At 39.2% G+C, this 26,874-nt stretch overlaps 1 protein-coding gene across 1 annotated transcript in view; it reads left to right on the forward strand.

Moving 5' to 3' along the window:
- The first annotated feature begins 3,987 nt into the window (after positions 1 to 3,987).
- Positions 3,988 to 26,874, forward strand: part of ATG10 (autophagy related 10) — a 315,713-nt gene continuing 292,826 nt past the window's right edge. The window contains exon 1 of the mRNA XM_047730997.1: positions 3,988 to 4,132. The gene's annotated coding sequence lies outside the window, so the exon portion shown is untranslated. The remainder of the gene's footprint in view (positions 4,133 to 26,874) is intronic.

The following is a 26,874-nucleotide window of genomic DNA, read 5'->3' on the forward strand; positions in this document are numbered from 1 at the left end:
TCAGTTTCTAGTTCCCCAATGGGAGCCGTAAGCATGAGGAAACAATTTCTTTTTTACAGTGATGTGAGCGCTATGCTCATCTGGATTTAGTTACTTCATAAGGTAAATATCACTAAATGTGCACTGGGATCTTTAGGGATCTAAGGTGCTGGACGGGTGAAAATAGTCTACTGTGAAATGCTAAAGAATGTCAAACAACTGAATTTGAATTGGTTTGCAGAGCTAATTGGGTCAACTATGGTATTTTTTTTTTTTTTTTAAGATTTTATTTATTTATTTGTCAGAGAGAGAGAAGGAGAGAGAGTAAGCACAGGCAGAGAGAATGGCAGGCAGAGGCAGAGGGAGAAGCAGGCTCCCTGATGAGCAAGGAGCCCAACGTGGGACTCGATCCCAGGACGCTGGGATCATGACCTGAGCCGAAGGCAGCTGCTTAACCAACTGAGCCACCCAGGCATCCCAACTATGGTATTTTTTAAAGTGGAAATTAATTTGAACATTTTTCAAAAGTATTTTCAGTTTTCTTTTGGTTACATTTAGGTTATTTTGGTCACTATGATTTTTAGAATTTTACCCCAGGAATTCAATTAAAACAGACCCATCTGAAAAATATACCCTTCAGTGAATAATATCTGCTAATGAAAGTGTAGGTTTTGAATTTCATGCTAATTACATTTTTAAATAAGGATGTTCTTGAAATTATTTTTATTTAAAGGCAAAATATCTGCATAGATAATGGCCAAAGCTAACCAAACTGCTTTAAAAATTAATGAATATTAATGAAGTTCATGAATAGCACAATACTGCCCCTGCCTGCCTTAGGAAAACAAATGTATTGACTTCATTCTCCTAAAATAACAATCCTTAGTTACTGATGGTTAAAATAGTTTTGTTGCTAAAAGCTTGTACATAGTGCAGTTTTTGCAATTAGTAAGACTTGGCCTTGTTTAGTAGACTTCTATCTCTTCCCAAAAAGTAAGCATATTTTATCTTTTTACATACCTGAATGCTATTTTTTTTTATTAATTTGCCATCTCGTGACATTTCATGATTTTTCTAAGTTCTCGTCCCCTGTCAGTTTAGTAGCTCACATGAATGACTTAGGATTTTCAGGCCTTCATATATATTTGGTATATAGATAATGGCATCATTAGTCAGCACTTCCATTCATCTAAATTTGTCTAAGCACATGGGAAGCTGCTTAGGACATTTTGCAATGAAAGTGACAAATGGATGTCAGTCAAGTGGCCCTACCCATTTCAACCTTATTTTCTATGATGTGTAAATGTTTGTGTATATTTATTCCATGAGATAGGCTATAGGCTATTTTTTGATCTGGACATGCGCCTGCTAAGGCAAGTTTCCCAGGCAGATCACTGGTTGGCATTAGACTAAATTTGGGAAATTTAACAAATGAATGACAAAAAAAAAAAAAAAAAAGAAATACGATATAAATTTACGTAATGATGGGATCCATTCCCTTAAGAAAAACAATTTTTGATACTGTAAATTTTTAAGATTCTATAGTTTTACTTCAAATGAATTTGTAATGAGAAAGGTAAAATCATTTCAAGTAAGCCAGCAAATTTGAGTCAAAATGAAAGCAGTTCTGAGAGAGAAAGAGAGAGAGAGAGATTCCTGCTTCCCATAGGCCTGGTTGGAATTTTCTATTTAAAAAAAAATACATATATATATGTATTTATTATATATTAATATATACAATGTAATATATTACATATATTAAAATATGTATATACACATATGCACATATATGCATAATATACATATATACCTGTTTAAATATACACACACATACTATACTATAGTGTCCTACTTCTGTTTTCATTCCTTGTTTTTAATAACTAGTCCAATCTCTAGTGTTATATGGTAAGCGAATGTGCTTATTAGAACTTAATGCCAGTTTTAATCTAAGATTACGTTGCACTTGAAACTCTTTTGCTGTTTTATAACCTGTAACATGTTTTTACATGTTTAGGAGTGCTGCTGCTGCAGAAAAATTCTGTCTCGATATTATAATGAGTTTATATGTTTAGCCAAAAAAGTGCAGTATGCTAAATTAGACAGTAAAAATTCTAAAATCCTAATGTTTTAGTAAACCCTTGATAATAATTGTAGTTCTATGGGTAAAAAAATATTGTAGTATTTTAATACTGCATAGAAGTATAGTTGTTGTTTCTTTCCTAAAGTTGTGGAATTTCTTTGTCCATAAGGAATATTAAAGAAAAAGTTTATCATTTTAAGTTATTTTATTTGGAAATGCTTTGGAGTGAAGCTAATCTTTACACCCAAGACTACAGATTGCAATTTCACTTACCATTATCCATGGCAAGATGTTTAATTTTACTCCTGTGAGCCAAAGAATTTTTAGTGACTTTTGAGAAGTGGAATGTAGGAAGTAGGTCCAGCTCATTGTGAATGTGGGAATTTGATAAATCATGCTTGAAATGACCATTTACTCTATGACTTGTTGTATAATGGGTAGACGTGAAAAAGAACTTATCAACTTAACTGTGAGTTTGAGTTTAGAATATCTTTTGATTGAGGGACAGTCAGAAGTCATCACAACAATTACATTTAGCTTTCAATATATTCTTTGGTCCACCCGTGCTTTTTGTTCCAAATTTCTGTATATAAGGGCACAAATGAGATTTTTCTAAATGCCTATTCCACAAACTTGCTTTCTAAAAATCAGACAGGGCATCTTTTTCTGTTTACATGTGGAAACAAAGAATACTGAATTAGGAGGAAAAAAATGACTCTCTTCCTTATGATTTGGAAACAAAGCATTATTTTATATATAATAATAATAATAATAATTTTAGCAGGCAAAAAGCCTTGGTTTTGTTAATAAACAATACTAACTCAGCTCAAACTACTATTGGGAATTAGATACGGAAAGGTTCAAGCTGTTCCGACTTAAATTTTCAGATATGTAACATATGTGATGACCACCCACCTAGTGGTTGAATAATATGTTTACTTTCCTACAATTTCCTGAGGCCACTTGACTTTGGAGATTTAAATATGGCATAAATCTCTGTGCTCAGGAACCTGGTGTCGGAACTTTGAAGTAGCAAGAGCCTCCAGCCTTGACTCTAGTTCCTGTCAGTCTTTGTTCCAAATCAGTGGTTTGTTCTCCATCCCACACACTTGACTCTTCTCTCCCTGTAGGGAGAGAGCCCCCCTACTGGGGCTGTCTGGGGCACCCAGAAAGCTGCTGTTGGATGGCTGTATCACATCCTAAGGGTATAGTTTGACAGGTTCAGCCTCACCTACAAGGTCTTTAAGACTAAAATTAGCAGGGTTCCACCCCACCCCCCTTTTTCCAAAAGGCTATATTTAGCCAAAGGATCTTAAACATGAAGAAGTTCTACAAGAGGCCTGTAAGCTGAGGTGGCATTTACATTCTGGTTTCTGAAGAATCCACAGTCCAGGGCCCAATGGCCCTTTGAAATGTTTTGTGATTGTTGGGTGGGGGGAGTGGGGGTTGGCTGTGAAGGAATCCCTAAATGCCATTAAAAATCCCAGCACCCTCCATCTCTTTTAGCCTGTGCTTGCAACCACACTGAGCCCATTCCCTTAACAAGGACATGAAGAAGCTTTTGGGTAGGCTTGGAAAAATGACAAGGATGGATGTTTCTCATGCCACTGTTCCAAGGAGAAGACTGGAGGACAGGCAGCTGAAGGGACAGATAGCCGGTGCAGACACTTGACAACTACCGGGCAGAGGGCCAAGTCCAGGGCCAAGCACTGGGCGAGGCTCCAGAGGCCGGGCCCATGCCCAGGGCACTCAGTGCTTCAAAGCTGGCACAAAAAGAACACTCCTGCCGGCAGGAAACTGAGTTGAACAGATTGGGAAAGAGCAAAAACAGGCTGCCCAGGAGGCTGTCTCCCAGGCCTCCAGTTTCTAGTTGTCAGTGGCAACCCAGGATAGAGCAGATTCTGGCTTTCCTCCTGCCTGAGGGGCTGGTGGAGGTGGACTGAATCCAGGGAGTATGCAGTGCACAAGGACCCAGAGCAGGAAGGCACAGAGGAGAGGTTTGGCATGTCCCTGCTGGAGAGAAGCCCTTCATCAACTTAGAATTCCCAGGCCAGCTTTGTCTTGGCTCTGAGAGTAAGTCCTGACGCTTTATAATTTCTGTAAAATGTTAGAACTTCCTTGCTGCGGGATTTACTTCAAGAAGTTTCTGTGGGAGGGTAAGGTGAAGAGCACAATTTTCTTAGCCTTTTATTTCATTTCTCCTATGTAGTGCTTACTGTGTTTATAAGAAAAAGAAACAGCGAAGACTGTGATCAATTCCCCTCCTGTTGCAATAGCATACTCATATTTTTGACGTGTTAAACCAGGACAGCTATTTCTTAAGGGCTAAAAGTTGGCGAATCAGTGCCACTTCCCTCCTCCTAGAGGAAGGCAAAATAGTTCTGAGCTTTATTAAAGAATTCTGGATGCTAAGGAATCCAGGCATTGTGTTGAAGCCAAAAGAAGAAGAAAGAGAATGAAGCTTTGGATATGTAGAAATCCAAATGGACTCCAGGTTAATAGCAAGGGATTTTGGCCAGTGGCCTCTATAATTAACAGAAAGAAAAAACAAAAACACAAAAACATTTCTTTTCCTTCTCTCCGTAAGTAAGACATGACTGTAAAACTCTATAGTCACATCAGACCTCCTGAACCAGCACCTTTAGGTGGAGATGGGAGAGTGTGTTTGGGAATCTGAAGCTTCAGCAAGTTTCACAAGTGATTTTTATACGTGCTGAATTTTGAGAGCTACAGCCATATAGCTCAGGAATAATGTCGTCCTTCCATTATCCTCAATCATGAAGGTAAATGAAGACTTAAGTGCTTAGCAAAGTATCCCCATTTTACAGATGAGGAAACTTGGCCATGGAGAGGTGAGGCAACTTGCCTAAGGACAAGATGGTGGCCGAGCCAGGTTTCACACACAAGCGTGGGGCATTAAATTCCCTTCTAGTCACTCTGTTCTGGGCAAGATATATCATCTCTATAGAATTTAGTTTTCTTGTGGCTACCATAGGGACAAAACCTACCTCAAGAAGGTGTGAGGGTGGGGCGCCTGGGTGGCTCAGTGGGTTAAGCCACTGCCTTCAGCTCAGGTCATGATCCCAGGTCCTGGGATCGAGCCCCGCATCGGGCTCTCTGCTCAGCAGGGAGCTGCTTCCTCCTCTCTCTCTCTGCCTGCCTCTCTGCCTACTTGTGATTTCTCTCTGTCAAATAAATAAATAAAAATCTTTAAAAAAAAAAAAAAAGAAGGTGTGAGGGTTAGATATTACTGTAAGTAAAGCTCCTGACACATAATAGTCACTCAATAAATGATTACTCTCACCGAGTGATGGAGTAAGTCAAATAGTGGGTAGTCCACACAGAGATAACCAGTAATTCAGAGGACTATCTGAATAAGCTTCATGGTTACATTTTATTTCACCTGCACACCTACTTCATCCTTATTTTGTATAAGAAAGTCATTCCCTTGTCTCTCTCCAGTGCGCTGATTTGGGACTATAATAAATGGGAGGTGAACAAACCACAGAAAGGCTAGAATCTATTGCCGGTTTTTCTAATGCCAATCTGGATGGAATCTAAAACTCATTTCCAAACACCCAGGATAACTGGCTGAATTTGTCTTGCCTAATGTATACAACATCTAAGGAAAATTTCTTAAAGCAGCTATGATGCCACATGGCATTTCTAGAGCTTTGAAGTCCATTTTAAGAAATTGATTTGGTTACATCATTGCTTTATTAAGGCCATAAAGTCTGCCTACCTCGCCTGGATCATCTCCCTAGACAGACTTTCCAACACTCTCCAGTATGCCTTCCCACGTGTTCTCTGTGCTGGAATATACCTTCTTCTCTCTCTCCCTGGAATGCTCCAATTCATTTTTCAAGGCCGCATCTCAAATATTACAGTCTGTGTGACATCCCTCCGTCCACTTCCCCAGAGAGAATCACTCTACTCTCTGCTTACACAAAACGCAGTTAAACCTCAGAGCACCATCACGAAATATCACATTGAAATGATTTGTCTTGTGAGCACTTCCAGGCCAAGGACCATGATTTACACATCTTTGTGTATGTCAGAAACTGGCACAGTCAATGGCACATTTTAAGTGCTTTAGAAATGCTTGTTAAATGAATAGAAAGTTAGAAGTGGGGCAGGGTTGGTTTTTCTTTTTTGTTTGTTTGTTTGTTTGTTTTTTAAATTTGTTAAAGGGAATTTGATTGTACAAAGCAAACCTCACTGGTTTTCAGCGAGCCAACCTAGGAGTTCTTGGTTGTTCATTGTGATTGAAGAAGTAAACACAAAGAAATGAACTTTCCTTTGTGAACGTACATATTGTCCTCATCTGCAGTGGGGGATGTCATGCTTATGAACTGACTTTGGACAGGTTAAAGAGAACCAAAAAAAAATGCCAACAGCTACAATGGCTGCAATTGAATTGCTAGGGGTAGAAACCCAGAGGACGTGGCCTTGGGTTAGCATCAGAGTTGAATTTGAAGTGAAAGATGGCCCTGGAACATTTTAAGATCAATAGTGCCTCTTCAATTTTTAGCTGCCCCATATTCTAAACTATGCCGTATTTCCCCCTCCTTTATTCCTAGAAAAATTCTACTCTTCAGGAGTACCTGGGTGGCTCAGTTGGTTAAGCATCTGACGTTGGCTCAGGTCATGGTCTCAGGGTCCTGGGATAAAGCCCTTATGGGACTCCGTGCTCAGGTAGGAGTCTGCTTGTCCCTCTGTTCCTACCCCAGCTCGTGTTCTTGCCCTCTCTCTTTCCCTCTTAAATAAATTGTTAAAAAAAAAAAATTCTTCAGAGCCATCTTGAGCTAGTGGTGAATGGGAAATTAAGGAAAAGAATAAAGTGAAATAAGGCATTTTCTTCATTTTTCTTTGGCTAGGACCAGCATCTTGTCAAGAAAAATGGTGTCTTGTAATTCCACGTGGTTGCCAGTGGTGGAATGAGTGGAGATTCTGGGCCCTACATTTTGTGGTCTCTGCTTTTCCTTTCCAGCATTATCAGGTACAGGACACCCTCAGTGTCTGTCTGCTCCAGCAACACAGGTCTTCTCTGTGTGCTGCTCCTTACAGAGATTACATAGGCAATTACAATTGCCAAGGGAGCCCTTTCATTCCCTTTTCATCAAATTAATACTTTCTCATCCTCAATTCAAGTATCATTTACATAAGGAAACTTTACCCAATCTCCCTGGCTAGGTCAGTTTCCTCCTGATAGCCTTCCTTTAGTAGTGCATATCATAGTTATAATTTTACATTTATGTATAAGTTTATCTCAGTGATGTCTGCCAGCCCTGTGCTCAGAAGCCCCACCAGAGCTGTTTTGCAACGTTATATTTCTAGTGCCAGATTCAAAGTGGGTTTCAATAAATAATTGTTCAATAAAGTAAGGCAGAGAAGCAGGTTCCAATGTGGATTGAATCAGAAGCAGGTATGAGAATAAACTACTTTTCTTCAAAGACATTAGAGGTAGGTAATCCTTGAAATGGAAGGCAGCAAATAACTGGGGTTCCACGTCCATTCACTGAGTCCTCCTGTGTGCCAAACACTGTGCTAAGTCTTAAGACTACATGGTGAATTTTTTTTTTTTATTTTTTAAGATTTTTATTTATTTATTTGACAGAGAAAAATCACAAGCAGGCAGAGAGGCAGGCAGAGAGAGGAAAGGAAGCAGGCTCCCCGCTGAGCACAGAGCCCAATGCGGGGCTCCATCCCAGGACCCTGAGATCATGACCTGAGCCGAAGGCAGAGGCTTTAGCCCGCTGAGCCACCCAGGCACACCAAGACTACATGATGAATGAGACACTGAGTGTTGTCCTTATGGTTTCTTTAAAGATTCTCTTAACTATGTATAAGCTAATTATACTGATGATAACAGTGATGCTAATGTAGAAGGGACAGTGAATATGTACAGTAGACTGAGCATCTGTTACATACAGGATACAGTAAAATGGAGGTATCTTATGTTCATCAGTTTACTTGATTTTCACACAATTTATAAGGTAAACATTTTATCATCTCTAAGTTTATACCTGAAGAAATGGGAGTTTCAGAGAAGTTAAATTTCTTTTCTTTTTCTTCTCTTTTTTGAGCCCTCTCTTTTTTTCTTGAGTCTGGCTAAAGGTTTATCAATTTTATCTTTTCAAAGAACCAGTCTGGTTTCACTGATCGTTTCTACTGATTTTTGGTCTTTATTTCATTTATTTTGGCTCTAATCTTTATCATTTCCTTTTTCCTAGTAGCTTTGGGATTTGTTCTTTTTCTAGCTCCTTTACATGTAAGGTTAGATTGTTTATTTGAGATCTGTCTTGTTTCTTTTTTTTTTTTTTTTTTAAAGATTTTATTTATTTATTTGACAGAGAGAGATCACAAGTAGACAGAGAGGCAGGCAGAGAGAGAGGGAAGCAGGCTTCCTGCTGAGCAGAGAGCCCAATGCGGGACTCAATCCCAGGACCCTGAGATCATGACCTGAGCCGAAGGCAGCGGCTTAACCCACTGAGCCACCCAGGCGCCCCTCTGTCTTGTTTCTTGAAGTAGACCTGAACTGCTATAAACTTGCCTCTTAGAACTGCTTTTGCTTCCACCTAAAGATTTTGGAGTCATTATGTTTTTGTTTTCATTTGTCTCCATGTCTTTTTGGTTTCCTCTTTGCTTTCATGGTTTACTTATTCATTTTATTTTTATTTTTTTAAAAGATTTTATTTATTTATTTGACAGAGATCACAAGTAGGCAGAGAGGCAGGCAGGGAGAGAGAGAGAGAGAGAGGAGGAAACAGGCTCCCTGCCAAACAGAGAGCCCAATGCAGGGCTCGATCCCAGGACCCTGGGACCACCACCTGAACCGAAGGCAGAGGCTTAACCTGCTGAGCCACCCAGGTGCCCCTAGAATTTTTCTGGTAGTTGATTTTTAGTTTCGTACTATTGTGGTCATAAAAGATACTTCATGTAATTTCAGTCTTCTTGAATGTATTGAGTCTTGTTTTGTGGCAAAACATGTGATCTATCCTGGAGAGTATTCCATGTGCATTTGAAAAGAGTGTGTATTCTGCCGTTTGGGGATAGAATTTCTGTATATATCAGTTAGCTTCTTGGGGTCTAACGTGTCATTCAAAGCCACTGTTTCCTAATTGATTTTCTGTCTAGATGATCTATCCATTGATGTAAGTGGGGTGCTGAAGTCCCCTACTCTTACTGTAGTACTGTAAATTTCTCCCTTTCTGTCTGTTAATGATTGCTTTATATATTTAGATGCTGTTATGTTGGGTGCATAGATATTTACAGTTACTCTATCCTCTTGTGGGATTGTTCCCTTTATCATTATGTGAGCTCTTTTTTGTGCCTTGCAACAGTTTTATTGTTTTTAAGATTTTATTTATTTATTTGCTTGAGAGATAGAGAGTATGAACAGGGAGAGGCACTGAGGGAGAAGCAGACTCCCCGCTGAGCAGGGAGCCTAATGTGGTGCTCAATCCCAGGATGCTGGGATCATGACCTGAGCCGAAGGCAGACTTTTAACCCACTGAGCCACCCAAGCACCCTGCAACAGTCTTATTTTAAAGTGTATTTTTTCTGATGTAAGTATTGCTATCTTAGCTTTTTTCCCACTTCCATTTGCATGGTGTGTGTTTGTCCATTTCTTCACTTTCAGTCTGCATGTACCTTCAGGTCTGAAGTGACTCTCTTGTAGGCAGTAGATAGAGGGATCTCGTTATTTTCATCCATTCAATCATCCTATGACTTTTGTTGGGGCATTTAGTCCTTTTACATTTAAAGGAATTATTGATAGATATGTATTTATTGCCATTTTGTTACTTGTTTTCTAGTTGTTTTTGTGGTTCTTCTTTGTTCCTTTCTTCTCTTTCTCTCTTACCTTGTGGTTTGATGGCTTTCTTTAGTCTTATGCTTGGATTCCTTTCTCTTTATTTTTTGTGTAAAAAAGTTAAAATTTCTTGTTCAAGATTACTCAGGACTCAATCAGATACTGGTCTAGTTAATTTTTAAGACTGTATTTTTGTAGATTAGAGATAGGAATGAAAGGCAGAAATGGCTCTGAAATCCCCCTAAAATCTTAACCGCTAATATTCTGCTTCCTGACCACAATTTCCTGTTCTTCCACATCTGTCTTTCTCTCATTCCTAATCCCAGTCGACCTCACAGAGACTCTCAGAGTTTCAACCTCTTTTTCTCCCTATCCTCTGGCTTCCTTCCAGCCCCACTTCTGTCCTCAGCTTTCAAAGGCTTGATTCCCTCATAGCCTTCTACTTTCACTGCATCCATCAGTGAAATCTCAGTGTTATGACCAACCTCCTCTACTCACATACAACCTTATCCTTACATCACTATCAAGGAGTTGATTTAAAGATTTAATAAGTCAGTACATGCACTCTCTAAGAAATACGTCACACATAAATAGTATTATTGTTTTTATTTATCCCCGAGAGCTAAACACTATTGGAAGAAAGCTTGTCTGTGCTGACTTGGTCAACTTTAGGTGGATCCCTAATGTTTTTGTCTGCCAGTTTTGTTACTTGGCAGAGTTAAGCCCCCATTTATTTTTTTATTATTTTTTTATTTTTAATTTATTTTATTTTTTTTAAAGATTTTTATTTATTTATTTGACAGAGAGAGATCACAAGTAGACAGAGAGGCAGGCAGAGAGAGAGAGAGAGGGAAGCAGGCTCCCCGCTGAGCAGAGAGCCCAATGCGGGACTTGATCCCAGGACCCTGAGATCATGACCTGAGCCGAAGGCAGCGGCTTAACCCACTGAGCCACCCAGGCGCCCCCATTTATTTTTTAAAACTATTCCAAATCTCTATTCTTCAGAGGTCTGCTACTCAACTCCCAATACCATTGGTATTAGCAAATGACCTTGAAAGCAGACCTCTGTTGTTGCTTGCTCACCATCCACTCCCCTTTCATTATGGTAATTACCACCCCCGCTCCCCACTTCGTCCCCATTCACCCTTCTCATGTCTGTGGTTTGTGTGAATGACCAGATCTTCTTGGTCATAGTAATTGCTTTAGGGGTAGGCATTTGACCCAAGGTGAGCTAATCACAAACTTTCCTAAGACCTCAGAAGCATGAATATAAAAGAGACACTTTCTCCTTTTGAGATAATTGTTGCTAAGTAGTATAAAAGAATGGAGATGTGAACACATAGACATAGCCTTCCTAGAAACAAAATATAATCAACAGAGCCAAGAAGAAGACAGATCTTGATTCTGTCTCTTGAGTATCTAGTTTTAGCTATACCTGGTGACAGTATACTCCTTTTAAATTATGTGAAGTAATGTACACCCTTCTTTTTTTTTTTTAAACTTTTTCAGATTGGTTTCTATCACTTGCACACTTGCAATTGGAAAAGTCCTAGGGTGCCTGGATAGATCAGTCAGTTGTGTGTCTCCCTTTGGCTCAGATCATGATCCCCGGGTCCTGGGATTGAGTCCCAGATTGGGCTCCCTGCTCAGTGGAGACCTTGCTTCTCCCTCTGCCTGCTGCTCCCCCTACTTGTGCTCTCTCACTCTCGTTCTAGCTCAAATAGTTAAATAAAATCTTTAAAGAAAGAAAGAAAGAAAGGAAGGAAGAAAGAAAGAAAGAAAAGGAAGTCCTGACTACTGTACTTCCTAATCACTGATAAAATGAAGGATAGTAAAATTCTTTCCTTGATGTTTGCTTCATTGGTTCATTTCTCTATATCATATCATTTCTTCTTGGCCCAGAGAATGAATGCATCCCCTGGTTCAAGGCTCACTCCCTACCCCTTTGCTTCCCTCTCTTTATCTTCAACTGCTCTCCTCCTTCTCTTCTTTACTCTTAAACTAAAATGCACTAATTTCCCCCCTTGTCTAACATATTCTATCTTTTTCTTTCCCTTTTCACCCAAACTACCCAAAGGGTTAGTTTATATCACTCTCTCTATATCCATACCTCCCATTTCCTTCTCTGCTTTCACATTCCACTCACTTTGGGTCTCCAGTGATTTCATATTGGCAAGTCCAATTACATCTTTGGACCTCTCTTTTACATTTGACAATGTCTCTAACTTTGTTTCTCAAAGCTGTCTCTCTACCTAGGTTCCAAGATGAGACACTGCTTTATTCTTAGTTCCCCCTAAAACCTTCCTAGCCACTCCTTCTTTATTCTCCTATAGATTCTTCTGCAATCCACTGCTTTTCATGCTACATTCTCTTTTTGGGTCATCTAACTACCTCATAATTTTCATTTTTATCATATGCTGATAACACGGAAATGAATTTCAAATATTTGCTATATATTCTAAGGGCATCTCAAATTCAACCTAATAAAAGCAGAACTTATCTTATTTTCCAAATCTTTCTCTGCTGTATTCCCTATCTCATTTTATACTGCCACGAATTCCAATAGATGTAAGCCTAAAGTCTTAAGAACCATTTTTGTTTTCTTTACCTCCCAACAACTTGTTGGTCTTCCAAAATATTTATTGAGTCTATTTTCTCCTTGTAGTAGACACTGATGGCCATCTGTCCGACAAACGCTCTCCCCACCTTCTTTTAACAGAATTCCAGTTTTGCAGGTATCCACATGATTGTGTAAAGCTATGTGCTTGAGGGAAAACTGGCATCAGTCTTTGTCCCAATTACAAAGGATGAGTCTTGATTTGTCTGTTTTATGCCAATCATGATAATTCTTGTTAAAGAAAAACTCAAAAATGTTTAGGTAGTTATCTACATATAAATATTTGCCTCATATAAAGGGAAACTCACTAAGTTATCGCCAATGAACAAAGATGAAACAACAGGAATTATTGGGTGAGGGAAGGAAAAAAACTCACAGACATTCTGGGAACATTAAATCTTGTTTTATATTCTGGATAAACCAATTAGCCTGCAATTGCTTTGTTCATTCTACAGCTGCATTTTGCAAAATCCTTTTACCCTCTCTACCTTCTGCTATCTCTACAGGTACCATGTTTTCTGGGATACCTTCCTAGTCAACTCCCAACCCCTGTTACATACTACATGTATTAGAAACCCTTTGTTTGGGAAGCGCGCGCACACACACACACACACACACACACACAAAGCATTACATGTTAGCTGCTAGATTATGCTTTCTCTAGTTGTATGGTTTGGGGAGTGGTATATGTGTCACATGCCAAATGTAGACCTGTTTGGGTATGGTGGATGTTTTTTAAAAGGGAAGAAAAGGCCATATTCATTGCATCTGATTAGTTGTGATTAAGGAACCTTGGTGATCTGCTATTCTAGAGGTTAGATTTTCTCATATACATCATTTCTGAAATGCGTGGTTACTAAAGTTGAACTCCTACAACTGGAAAGAGACTCTCTTAAGGAGACACACAGCTAGATCTGTCATTTATTTAGCATGTTACTCAAGTGTTATAAAGTGCTTCATCATAGCCTTGTTAATAGATGCTTGCCTGGGGCAAGTAATAATTTACTGGGCAAGGTATAAAGGTTCTCATTTTATTCATTTCCTACTATATATTTTGTATGGTGGAAAAAAACTTAGAGAGCTTTCAATTCCCTCCTAACTTTTTATTTTGAAAAATTTCAAGTACAGCAGAAACTCATCATACCCTTCACCTAGAATCATCATTAACATTTTGCCATATATGCTCTTTCTTTTCTTCCTTTCTACCTCTCCCCAACATGAACACACACACACTCACACGCACACACATAATTTCTTTTAGCTGAACAGCCTGAAAATAAGTTGTAGATACCATCCCTTTACCCTGCTACATGTTACCTCCTAAGAATAAAGACATTCTCCTACATAGCCACAATATTGTTGTCATATGGAATTTAGCCTTGGTACAATAAACATATCTAATATATAGTCTATATTCAAATTTCCCTAATTGTCCTAATTCTGATTTAGCTCTTTTCTCACTGGGATCTTATTAAGAATCATGCATTGTACTTAGTTATGTTTCCCTAGTCATCTTTTCTCTAAAACAGTCTCTCCGCTTTTTAAAAAACTTTCACAACATTGTTATTTCTGAAGAATCCAGACCCATCATTTTATAAAATGTCCCATAGTGTATATCTGTTGCCTTATGGTTGAATTCAGGTTAAACATGTTCAGCAAGAATATCACATGAGATATTTTCTTCTTAGTACAAAGAATGAAAAAGTTGTTCCATTATCGGTGATGTTAAATATGATCAATTTTCTCTCTCTGTCTCTCTCTGTCTCTCTCTCTCTCTCCTCCTTTTAGTGCCTTTCTCAAGTGAATCATTTATTATGGGATCCTCATAGAGATGAGACCAATATCTCCATTTACTGAGCATTTAGTAAAGTAAAATGAAGAATAAGATATTTATTTTTAAAAATACTTTTAAAATAAAATGGTAAGGTTTCAATTACCTGGATATTTTCATTAAAACATTTATAACATCTTAGGAACAGAATTATCTGCACAGTTGTCTCAAATCTGCAATTCTCTTTGTTCACACAGATCTAGCCAGCTAATGGCATCTATTATCTCCAATTTGCAAATCAGCACAAAATTTAAATGGCTTAAAAACAACACAATAGAGTGGAAAAAAAGAGATTAATCAAGAGCCTATAGTCGTCAAACTTGTCTATTGACCTTAAGCAAATCATGTGCTTTTCCTGGGCCTCAGTTTTCTCTTCTGTGTAATGGAAAATCAGGACTTTAGTGTCTCTAAACTTCTATCATTTTTTTTAAGATTATTTATTTATTTGAGAGAGAGAGAGAGACAAAGAGCATGAGCAGGGGGAGGAGCAGAGGCGAAGGAGAGGGAGAAGCAGGCTCCCCTGCTGAGCCAGGAGCCCCATGCAGGGTTCAATCCTGGGACTTCAGGATCATGACTTGAGCTGAAGGCGGATGCTTAACCAAATGAACCACCCAGGTGCCCCTAAACTTCTATCATTTTATCTTTTTTTTTTTAAGACTTTATTTATTTATTTGACAGAGAGAGAGAGAGAGAGAGATCACAAGCAGGCAGAGAGGCAGGCAGAGGGAGATGAGGAAGCAGGCTCCCCGCCAAGCAGAGAGCCCGATGCGGGGCTTGATCCCAAGACCCCGAGATCATGACCCGAGCTGAAGGCAGAGGATTTAACCCACCAAGCCACCCAGATGCCCCAACTTCTATCATTTTAAAGGTTTATTTATATCTGTAGTTAACTGCCATATACTCTGAATGTTTGACTCATAATTACAAATGCTTATGCCTTGTGCAAGATCAAGTTAACTTATTTTATTTATTTATTTAATTTTTTGGGGTGGTGGGAATAACAATTTTAGGAATAAGAAGGAGCTATGGGAATTATCTTTTTAGCCTCCCACCTGATGTGGGAAACACATCCTATTGGTGGCCATCTGGATTGTTCTTGAACACTTTAGGTGATGTTGTAGTAACCCTGTGAGGTAATGTATCTGTGTGTGAGCTCCGAAGTTATGCCTCAGCCATTTTTAGATCCTTCCTGATGATCCATGACATTCCCAGACTCACTGTCTTAGTCTGTGCAGGCGGCTACATCAAAATACCATACACTGGGTGGCTTTTAAACAATAGAAATTCATTTCTCACAATTCTGGAGGCTGGGAAGTCCGAGATCAGGCACCAGGGTGGCTGCGGCCTGATGAGAGCTCTCCTCATTCAAAGCTGTTTTGCATTGTTTCCTCACACAGGGGAGAAAAGGGATCTTCCTCAGGTCTCTTTTATAAGGGCATCAATTGCATTCCATACAGAGAGGTGCACCCTCATGACCTAATCACCTCCCCCAAACCCCACTTTCTAATACCACCACATTAGGCATTAGGATTTTAACAAGAATTTTGCGGGGTGGGGCGCCTGGGTGGCTCAGTGGGTTAAGCATCTGCCTTCCTCTCAGGTTATGATCTTAGGGTCCTGGGATAGAGCCCCCAACGGGCTCTCTGCTCAGCAGGGAGCCTGCTTCCTGCTCTCTCTCTGCCTGCCTCTCTGCCTACTGTGATCTCTGTCTGTCAAATAAAGAGATAAAATAAATTAAAAAAAAGAATTTTGCGGGGGAGATGAGGAATACAAATATTCAGCCTCTAGCACTTACCTTCTCTTGACCTCAGACATCCCTTCCTTCACTCTCCAGCAATGCACCTGTGAGTCTATACCTAGAATTCACAGCTCAGCTCTTCTCTGCCTCGGAGATCCAGGTATTTGGTCTTCTCTCCTTTGACCGTCCCTTTCACCTTCCTCATTGCTCTTGAATAACGCTGGGATGTAAAATCCCTGGACACTCTCCTTCCTCCCTATCTAGCCTACCAATTCCTTACGACTATATTTATCTTCTACCCAGCCTGGGCAATCACTTCAGCATTGCCCTTACAACTTCTTCAACACCCACAGCATTTCTAATTTTACCAGGTGTACTTGAACATTTATTTATATGTGAACTACTGCACAACATACTTGCATAATATAGAACAGCTGTGCAGAGAAACAAAAAATCAACTTGTGAAGAATGCCCTAAGGTGAGCATATACTTTTTAGAATAAAAATCTGTATTTAACTATATTGGTGATGTAACCAAGCAAATACCACCGACCAAATTGTATATTATTCATGTAGGGTAATAATGGCAACACTTCCGGGTGAAAATGAGACACTTGCCAACTTCCTAATGGGAGATTGAAAATATTGCACATGTAATCTCAAAGATCTTAAGACATTGAGGGCTACAGACATATGAGGTCAAATATTTCTTCTGTTGTGTAGTGATGTGCTATGGTTTAAGTTAGAGATGGAATATAATGATTGTAGATCACAAAATGTGCCCTAAGGGTTTGGATGGTTTTTTATTGTATTTTTCAAGAGTAAATAAGTACATCATATTTCAGAACAACATGCTTTTAATGCTAATGTAAATCATAGGTGCCTTTCTTCATATTTTGCTCCCAATACATTTCTTTGCAAGGTCTTAATGTAAATAGTTACATTTAGAAATCAGAATAAAATACTGGCACTGGAAGGACTCTTAGAGATCATTCATTCTGTGAGAGAACCGAGGCCCAAAGGGGCAAGAACATTTTTTCAAATCTTTTAGCTCTGGTGATTGAGCCAGATATAGAGCCTGGCTTCCAAGTCTAGCTATTTTCTGGATGATTTTTCAGCTGTTTATCTGGGAACTTTGGGTCTCTGGAGGTGTGTTAAAACTACCTCGGAGAAGACAGTTGATCATTCCTCATCTTCAGTTAGAACTATACTACTTTTGAATGTTTTATATTTTGCAGTTCTCCTTAAAAATTTAAACTAGGGGCGCCTGGGTGGCTCAGTGGGTTAAGCCTCTGCTTTCGGCTCAGGTCATGATCTCAGGGTCCTGGGATCGAGCCCCACATCGGGCTCTCTGCTCAGCAGGGAGCCTGCTTCCTCCTCCCTCTCTCTGCCTGCCTCTCTGACTACTTATGATCTCTGTCTGTCAAATAAATAAATAAAATCTTTAAAAAAATAAAAATAAAAAATAATTTAAACTAAAGAAAAGAATTCTAGTGTTAAAACACACATACTGGGGGAGGAGTCAAGATGGCGGAGAAGTAGCAGGCTGAGACTACTTCAGGTAGCGGGAGATCAGCTAAATAGCTTATCTAAAGATTGCAAACACCTACAAATCCAACGGGAGATCGAAGAGAAGAAGAACAGCAACTCTAGAAACAGAAAATCAACCACTTTCTGAAAGGTAGGACTGGCGGAGAAGTGAATCCAAAGCGACGGGAAGATAGACCGCGGGGGGAGGGGCTGGCTCCCGGCGAGCGGCTGAGCAACGGAGCACAAAATCGGGACTTTTAAAAGTCTGTTCTACTGAGGGACATCGCTCCAGAGGCTTAACCGGGGTGAAGCCCACGCGGGGTCAGCGTGGCCTCAGGTCCCGCAGGGTCACAGAAGGATCGGGGGTGTCTGAGTGTTGCAGAGCTCACAGGTATTAGAATGGGGAAGCCGGCTACAGAGACAGAGCCGAGGAGTGACTCTCAGCTCGGGGTTACCTTGAACCGGTCGCAGGCTCAGTCAGCTCGGAGCGCGGCCGGAGGCCAGGGTGGCGGGAGTCATTGGGCGCTGTTCTCTGGGGGCGCACTGAGGAGTGGGGCCCCGGGCTCTCGGGTCCTCCGGGTCGGAGACCGGGAGGCCGCCATCTTCATTCCCACCCTCCAGACTCTACGGAAAGCGCTCAGGGAACAAAAGCTCCCAAAAGCAAACCCGAGCGGATTACTCAGCCCGGCCCCGGGTAAGGGCGGTGCAACTCCGCCTGGGGCAAAGACGCTTGAGAATCACTACAACAGGCCCCTCCCCCAGAAGATCAGCAAGAAACCCAGCCAGGACCAAGTTCACCTACCAAGGAGTGTAGTTTCAATACCAAGGAGAGCGGCGGAATTCCAGAGGAGGAGAAAGCAAAGCACGGAACTCATGGCTTTCTCCCCATGATTCTTTAGGCTTGCAGTTAAATTAATTTTTTTTTCTTTTCTTTTTCAATTTTTTTTTCTTCTTCTGCTAAATTTTTTTAACTTTTACCCTTTTCTTTTTTAACATTTTTTAACTAGTTTATCTAATATATATATATTTTTCCTTTTTATACTTTTTCTTTATTGGTTTTCTTTTTTTAATTTTTTTTTCTTTCTTTCTGAACCTCTTTTTATCCCCTTTCTCCCCCCCGCCCACGATTTGGGATCTCTTCTGATTTGGCTAAAGCATATTTTCCTGGGGTTGTTGCCACCCTTTTAGTATTTTACTTGCTCCTTCATATACTCTTATCTGGACAAAATGACAAGGCGGAAAAATTCACCACAAAAAAAAAGAACAAGAAGCAGTACCAAAGGCTAGGGACCTAATCAATACAGACATTGGTAATATGTCAGATCCAGAGTTCAGAATGACGATTCTCAAGGTTCTAGCCGGGCTCGAAAAAGGCATGGAAGATATTAGAGAAACCCTCTCGGGAGATATAAAAGCCCTTTCTGGAGAAATAAAAGAAATAAAATCTAACCAAGTTGAAATAAAAAAAGCTATTAATGAGGTGCAAACAAAAATGGAGGCTCTGACGGCTAGGATAAATGAGGCAGAAGAAAGAATTAGCGATATAGAAGACCAAATGACAGAGAATAAAGAAGCTGAGCAAAAGAGGGACAAACAGCTACTGGATCACGAGGGGAGAATTCGAGAGATAAGTGACACCATAAGACAAAACAACATTAGAATAATTGGGATTCCAGAAGAAGGGGAAACAGAGAGGAGAGCAGAAGGTATATTGGAGAGAATTATTGGAGAGAATTTCCCCAATATGGCAAAGGGGACAAGCATCAAAATCCAGGAGGTTCAGAGAACCCCCCTCAAGATCAATAAGAATAGGTCCACACCCCGTCACCTAATAGTAAAATTGACAAGTCTTAGTGACAAAGAGAAGATCCTGAAAGCAGCCAGGGAAAAGAAGTCTGTAACCTACAATGGTAAAAATATTAGATTGGCAGCAGACTTATCCACAGAGACCTGGCAGGCCAGAAAGAGCTGGCATGATATATTCAGAGTACTAAACGAGAAAAACATGCAGCCAAGAATACTATATCCAGCTAGGCTATCCTTGAAAATAGAAGGAGAGATTAAAAGCTTACAGGACAAACAAAAACTGAAAGAATTTGCGAATACCAAACCAGCTCTACAGGAAATATTGAAAGGGGTCCTCTAAGCAAAGAGAGACCCTAAAAGAAGAGATCAGAAAGAAACAGAGACAATATACAATAACAGTCACCTTACAGGCAATACAATGGCACTAAATTCATATCTCTCAATACTTACCCTGAATGTTCATGGGCTAAATGCCCCAATCAAAAGACACAGGGTATCAGAATGGATAAAAAACCAAAACCCATCTATATGTTGCCTACAAGAAACTCATCTTAAACCTGAAGACACCTCCAGATTTAAAGTGAGGGGGTGGAAAAGAATTTACCATGCTAATGGACATCAGAAGAAAGCAGGAGTGGCAATCTTTATATCAGATCAATTAGATTTTAAGCCAAAGACTACAATAAGAGATGAGGAAGGACACTATATCATACTCAAAGGAACTATCCAACAAGAAGATCTAACAATTTTAAATATCTATGCCCCTAACGTGGGAGCAGCCAACTATATAAACCAATTAATAACAAAATCAAAGAAACATATCGACAATAATACAATAATAGTAGGGGACTTTAACACTCCCCTCACTGAAATGGACAGATCATCCAAGCAAAAGATCAACAAGGAAATAAAGGCCTTAAATGACACACTGGACCAGATGGACATCACAGATATATTCAGAACTTTTCATCCCAAAGCAACAGAATACACATTCTTCTCTAGTGCACATGGAACATTTTCCAGAAGAGATCACATTCTTGGTCCTAAATCAGGTCTCAACCAGTATCAAAAGATTGGAATCATTCCCTGCATATTTTCAGACCACAATGCTCTGAAGCTAGAACTCAATCACAAGAGGAAATTTGGAAAGAACCCAAATACATGGAGACTAAACAGCATCCTTCTAAAGAATGAATGGGTCAACCAGGAAATTAAAGAAGAATTGAAAAAATTCATGGAAACAAATGATAATGAAAACACAACGGTTCAAAATCTGTGGGACACAACAAAGGCAGTCCTGAGAGGAAAATATAGCGGTACAAGCCTTTCTCAAGAAACAAGAAAGGTCTCAGGTACACAACCTAACCCTACACCTAAAGGAGCTGGAGAAAGAACAAGAAAGAAACCCTAAACCCAGCAGGAGAAGAGAAATCATAAAGATCAGAGCAGAAATCAATGAAATAGAAACCAAAAAAACAATAGAACAAATCAACGAAACTAGGAGCTGGTTCTTTGAAAGAATTAATAAGATCGATAAACCCCTGGCCAGACTTATCAAAAAGAAAAGAGAGAGGACCCAAATAAATAAAATCATGAATGAAAGAGGAGAGATCACAACAAACACCAAAGAAATACAGACAATTATAAGAACATACTATGAGCAACTCTACGCCAACAAATTTGACAGTCTGGAAGAAATGGATGCATTCCTAGAGACATATAAACTACCACAACTGAACCAGGAAGAAATAGAAAGCCTCAACAGACCCATAAGCAGTAAGGAGATTGAAACAGTCATCAAAAATCTCCAAACAAACAAAAGCCCAGGGCCAGACGGCTTCCCGGGGGAATTCTACCAAACATTTAAAGAAGAACTAATTCCTATTCTCCTGAAACTGTTCCAAAAAATAGAAATGGAAGGAAAACTTCCAAACTCATTTTATGAGGCCAGCATCACCTTGATCCCAAAACCAGACAAGGATCCCATCAAAAAAGAGAACTACAGACCAATATCCTTGATGAACACAGATGCAAAAATTCTCGCCAAAATACTAGCCAATAGGATTCAACAGTACATTAAAAGGATTATTCACCACGACCAAGTGGGATTTATTCCAGGGCTGCAAGGCTGGTTCAACATCCGCAAATCAATCAGTGTGATACAACACATTAATAAAAGAAAGAACAAGAACCATATGATACTCTCCATAGATGCTGAAAAAGCATTTGACAAAGTACAGCATCCCTTCCTGATCAAAACTCTTCAAAGTGTAGGGATAGACGGCACCTACCTCAATATTATCAAAGCCATCTATGAAAAACCCACCGCAAATATCATTCTCAATGGAGAAAAACTGAAAGCTTTTCCGCTAAGGTCAGGAACACGGCAGGGATGTCCGTTATCACCACTGCTATTCAACATAGTACTAGAAGTCCTAGCCTCAGCAATCAGTCAACAAAAGGAAATTAAAGGCATCCAAATCGGCAAGGAAGAAGTCAAACTATCACTCTTCGCAGATGATATGATACTATATGTGGAAAACCCAAAAGACTCCACTCCAAAACTGCTAGAACTTGTACAGGAATTCAGTAAAGTGTCAGGATATAAAATCAATGCACAGAAATCAGTTGCATTTCTCTACACCAAAAACAAGACAGAAAAAAGAGAAATTAAGGAGTCCATCCCATTTACAATTGCACCCAAAACTATAAGATACCTAGGAATAAACCTAACCAAAGAGACTAAGAATCTATACACAGAAAACTATAAAGTACTCATGAAAGAAATTGAGGAAGACACAAAGAAATGGAAAAATGTTCCATGCTCCTGGATTGGAAGAATAAATATTGTGAAAATGTCTATGCTACCTAAAGCAATCTACACATTTAATGCAATTCCTATCAAAGTACCATCCATTTTTTTCAAAGAAATGGAACAAATAATCCTAAAATTTATATGGAACCAGAAAAGACCTCGAATAGCCAAAGGAATATTGAAAAAGAAAGCCAAAGTTGGTGGCATCACAATTCCGGACTTTGAGCTCTATTACAAAGCTGTCATCATCAAGACAACATGGTACTGGCACAAAAACAGACACATACATCAATGGAACAGAATAGAGAGCCCAGAAATGGACCCTCAACTCTATGGTCAACTCATCTTCAACAAAGCAGGAAAGAATGTCCAATGGAAAAAAGACAGCCTCTTCAATAAATGGTGTTGGGAAAACTGGACAGCCACATGCAGAAAAATGAAATTGGATCATTTCCTTACACCACACACAAAAATAGACTCAAAATGGATGAAAGATCTCAATGTGAGAAAGGAATCCATCAAAATCCTTGAGGAGAACACAGGCAACAACATCTTCGACCTCAGGTGCAGCAACATCTTCCTAGGAACATCGCCAAAAGCAAGGGAAGCAAGGGCAAAAATGAACTATTGGGATTTTATCAAGATCAAAAGCTTTTGCACAGCAAAGGAAACAGTTAACAAAACCAAAAGACAACTGACAGAATGGGAGAAGATATTTGCAAATGACATATCAGATAAAGGGCTAGTGTCCAAAATCTATAAAGAACTTAGCAAACTCAACACCCAAAGAACAAATAATCCAATCAAGAAATGGGCAGAGGACATGAACAGACATTTCTGCAAAGAAGACATCCAGATGGCCAACAGACACATGAAAAAGTGCTCCATATCACTTGGCATCAGGGAAATACAAATCAAAACCACAATGAGATATCACCTCACACCAGTCAGAATGGCTAAAATTAACAAGTCAGGAAATGACAGATGCTGGCGAGGATGCGGAGAAAGGGGAACCCTCCTACACTGTTGGTGGGAATGCAAGCTGGTGCAACCACTCTGGAAAACAGCATGGAGGTTCCTCAAAATGTTGAAAATAGAACTACCCTATGACCCAGCCATCGCACTGCTGGGTATTTACCCTAAAGATACAAACGTAGTGATCCGAAGGGGCACGTGCACCTGAATGTTTATAGCAGCAATGTCTACAATAGCCAAACTATGGAAAGAACCTAGATGTCCATCAACAGACGAATGGATAAAGAAGATGTGGTATATATACACAATGGAATACTACGCAGCCATCAAAAGAAATGAAATCTTGCCATTTGCGACGACGTGGATGGAACTAGAGGGTATCATGCTTAGCGAAATAAGTCAATCGGAGAAAGACAACTATCATATGATCTCCCTGATATGAGGGAGAGGAGATGCAACATGGGGGGTTGAGGGGGTAGGACAAGAGTAAATGAAACAAGATGGGATTGGGAGGGAGACAAACCATAAGTGACTCTTAATCTCACTAAACAAACTGAGGGTTGATGGGGGGAGGGGGTTGGGAGAGGGGGGGTGGGGTTATGGACACTGGGGAGGGTATGTGCTATGGTGAGTGCTGTGAAGTGTGTAAACCTGGTGATTCACAGACCTGTACCCCTGGGGATAAAAATATATTATATGTTTATAAAAAATAAAATTAATAAAAAAAAACAAAAAAAAACACTTATCTCCAAAAAAAAACCACACACATACTTAAAAATATTGAAAACTATGCCTTATCCATCCAAATGGTGTTTGAATTTTTTTTCTCTGTAGCAATTACTCAATACTAGTATGAAGTTATAAATTATATACATTTCACATATTTTTATTTAAATTGGTTCTTTAAGGAAATGCATCATAAATGTTGCTATAGATAAAAATGGAGATGTATTGGCGCCTGGATGACTCAGTGGGTTAAAGCCTCTGCCCTTGGCTCAGGTCATGATCCCAGGGTCCTGAGATCCAGCCCTGCATCGGGCTCTCTGCCTCAGCAGGGAGCCCGCTTCCTCCTCCCTCTCTGCCTCTCCGCCCACTTGTAATCTCTGTTTGTTAAATAAATAAATAAACAAATCTTTGAAAAAAAATGGAGATGTAGATAAACTGAATAAAATCCTTTCTTTTGCTATTTTCACAATCAGAAGCCTTCTTTTTGACTTTGCCGGCATGCTACCTAGCTATTTCAAAATGAAGAGAAACAAAATATGGTAGGTGCCCTGAGAAGAAATAAAAAATAAGCAAGTTTTGGTTTTGAAAACTCACCCTGCACTCACCTGTGGGAGCCTGATGTATTGTTGTACATAAGTGGCTAGAAGCCTATGATATTCATACATTATGTAGCAGGAACATTTATTTTCACAGCTCTATTCCTTCTCAAGAATTCTTCTCTGGGAATACAAATGTTGATTGATATCTAATTAATTACACACATTTTCCTCAGTTTTCTTGCATATTGCTATTAATAGTAACAGATAGCTTTCTAGCATTATGGTGACTCTAGCTATCCATGTCTTCCTAGAGTCATGGATTGGTATATATTTTAGTCTCTGTAGGCTTTCTGGCTTTCTAATTAACAGATATTTTCAGTTGATTTAGATTATCGGTGCCTGAAAATTTTCATTGATCATTTTATCTTTCCTTAATCCTACAGAGGATTTAATTGTCAAAATAGAGTTGAGCAGACTGTTAAGAAAACAAATTCCCAGTAAGAATATTTCTTGAAGTGGTTGTTTTCCCCATTGGGACATACTCAGTTTGCACAGTGATAATTCACAAACATTTTGGATTCCAGTTATGAGCGTCTCTCCTTTTAGAGCAGTTAAGTTCTATGAAAACAGAAGCTTATTTCAAAAATACCAGGAGCATGAATTTCACTTAAAATTTTTTAACTTTCACAGAAAATTGAGATTATCTGAGCTATAATTTGACTCCATTGACACCTAAAGAGATGTATAACTTTCCTCAATCTAGCTGTTTTTCTTCACTTTCTGTGGTGATGTGGTTACGATATTAAAAACCAAAGGCGTGGACGAAACTCTGGCACTGATGTTTCTAAACTAATTCAGCATGAGAAGAAAAGTGATTAGAAAGAAGACAGTTCCCAATGGAAGATGGATAAGCTATTTCTAGAAACTACCATCACTACGGGAAAAAAAAAAAAACTAATTGCTTTCCTCTCCTTTTTGGATATTCCCACAAGTTCAAGAAGGACAAAGTGTGAAGAAACTTTGCCTTACTGCTACTTATAATGGCTTCTTTCCTGAAACTGCTGAGAGCTTTCGATTTCCAAAGCAAAAAATTTTGAGGTGTGTTTGTTTGTTTATTTTTAGAGAGAGAGTACACACACTATTGAGGGGTGGGTTGGGGGTGGGGAAGGGCATAGGAAGAGAGAGAATCTTAAGCAGGCTCCATGCCCAGAGTGGAGTCCAATGCAAGGCTTGATTTCATAACCATGAGATCATGACCTGAGCTGAAATCAAAAGTTGGACACTTAACTGACTGAACCACCCAGATGCCCCTCCAGAGCAAATTTTTAAGATAATAGACTAATATGCTTATGAAAGAAAAGATGAAAATGTTTCTCTGTTCATGAATGATTAGATCAGCAATGTACTGTTGATTTAGTAGGTATTATGGAATTATTATTATGTGACAGGCACTGTGCTAGATAAAAACAACTAATGGAGAGTCTTTGCCCTGGATGGGCTTGCATATTAATTCTAATATGATGTAAATAATAATAGACAGCAAGAAAAATTACTATATGAGTCCTAGGAGAAGGAATGCCCCTAAATACAGATGGTCCTCAACTTACAATGATTCAACTTATGATTTTTCAACTCTAAAATGGTGATATTCATTCAGTAGAAACCATACTTTGAATTTTGAATTTTAATCTTTTCCTGAACTAGCAATAAGTGATACAATACTTTATCTCTCATGATGCTGGGCAGTGACAAAGAATCACAGCTCCCAGTCAGCCGCAATCAGGAGAGTAAACAACCAATATACTTACAACCATCTTTATCCATATAATCATTCGGTTTTCACTTTCAGTATAGTATTCAATAAATTACATGGGCTATTCAACACTTTATAATAAAATGAGCTTTGCCCAACTGTAGGCTAATGTAAGTGTTCTGAGCATGTTTAAGGTAGGCTAATCTAAGCTATAATGTTCAGTAGGTTTATTAAGTACATCTTGACTTATGGTATTTTCAACTTATAACGGGTTTATTGGGATGTAGTCCCATTGTCAGCTGAGGAAGATCTGTATCACCCTGTACCATTTAGGGGCTTTGCAAATTTGTTCTAAGCCAGTTCTACCAAAACTTACATTAGGCTAGCATTATATGGGTATGGCGGATATATATCTATTCTTAAGTTCTATGAAGTTCAATATAACAAACCAATAGTACATCATGAGACCTGATAATATTTGTGTTGATGGTGGAGAGCCTCAGAGTTGTCCAAGCGACTGTTCTCTATGGCGTTCTTCCAGTTATTCCAGTTTATTCCAGTTCTTCCAATTATTAATTGAGTTAGCAGAACAGTGCACTTAGTTTTTCTCAGTCTTGGTGTCCTTATATATAAAATTAAGCTAAAAATATCTTCCTTGTTGCTATGAGAATAA

The sequence above is a fragment of the Lutra lutra genome, chromosome 5, assembly GCF_902655055.1.
Source record: "Lutra lutra chromosome 5, mLutLut1.2, whole genome shotgun sequence".
Classification (NCBI taxonomy): Eukaryota; Metazoa; Chordata; class Mammalia; order Carnivora; family Mustelidae; genus Lutra; species Lutra lutra.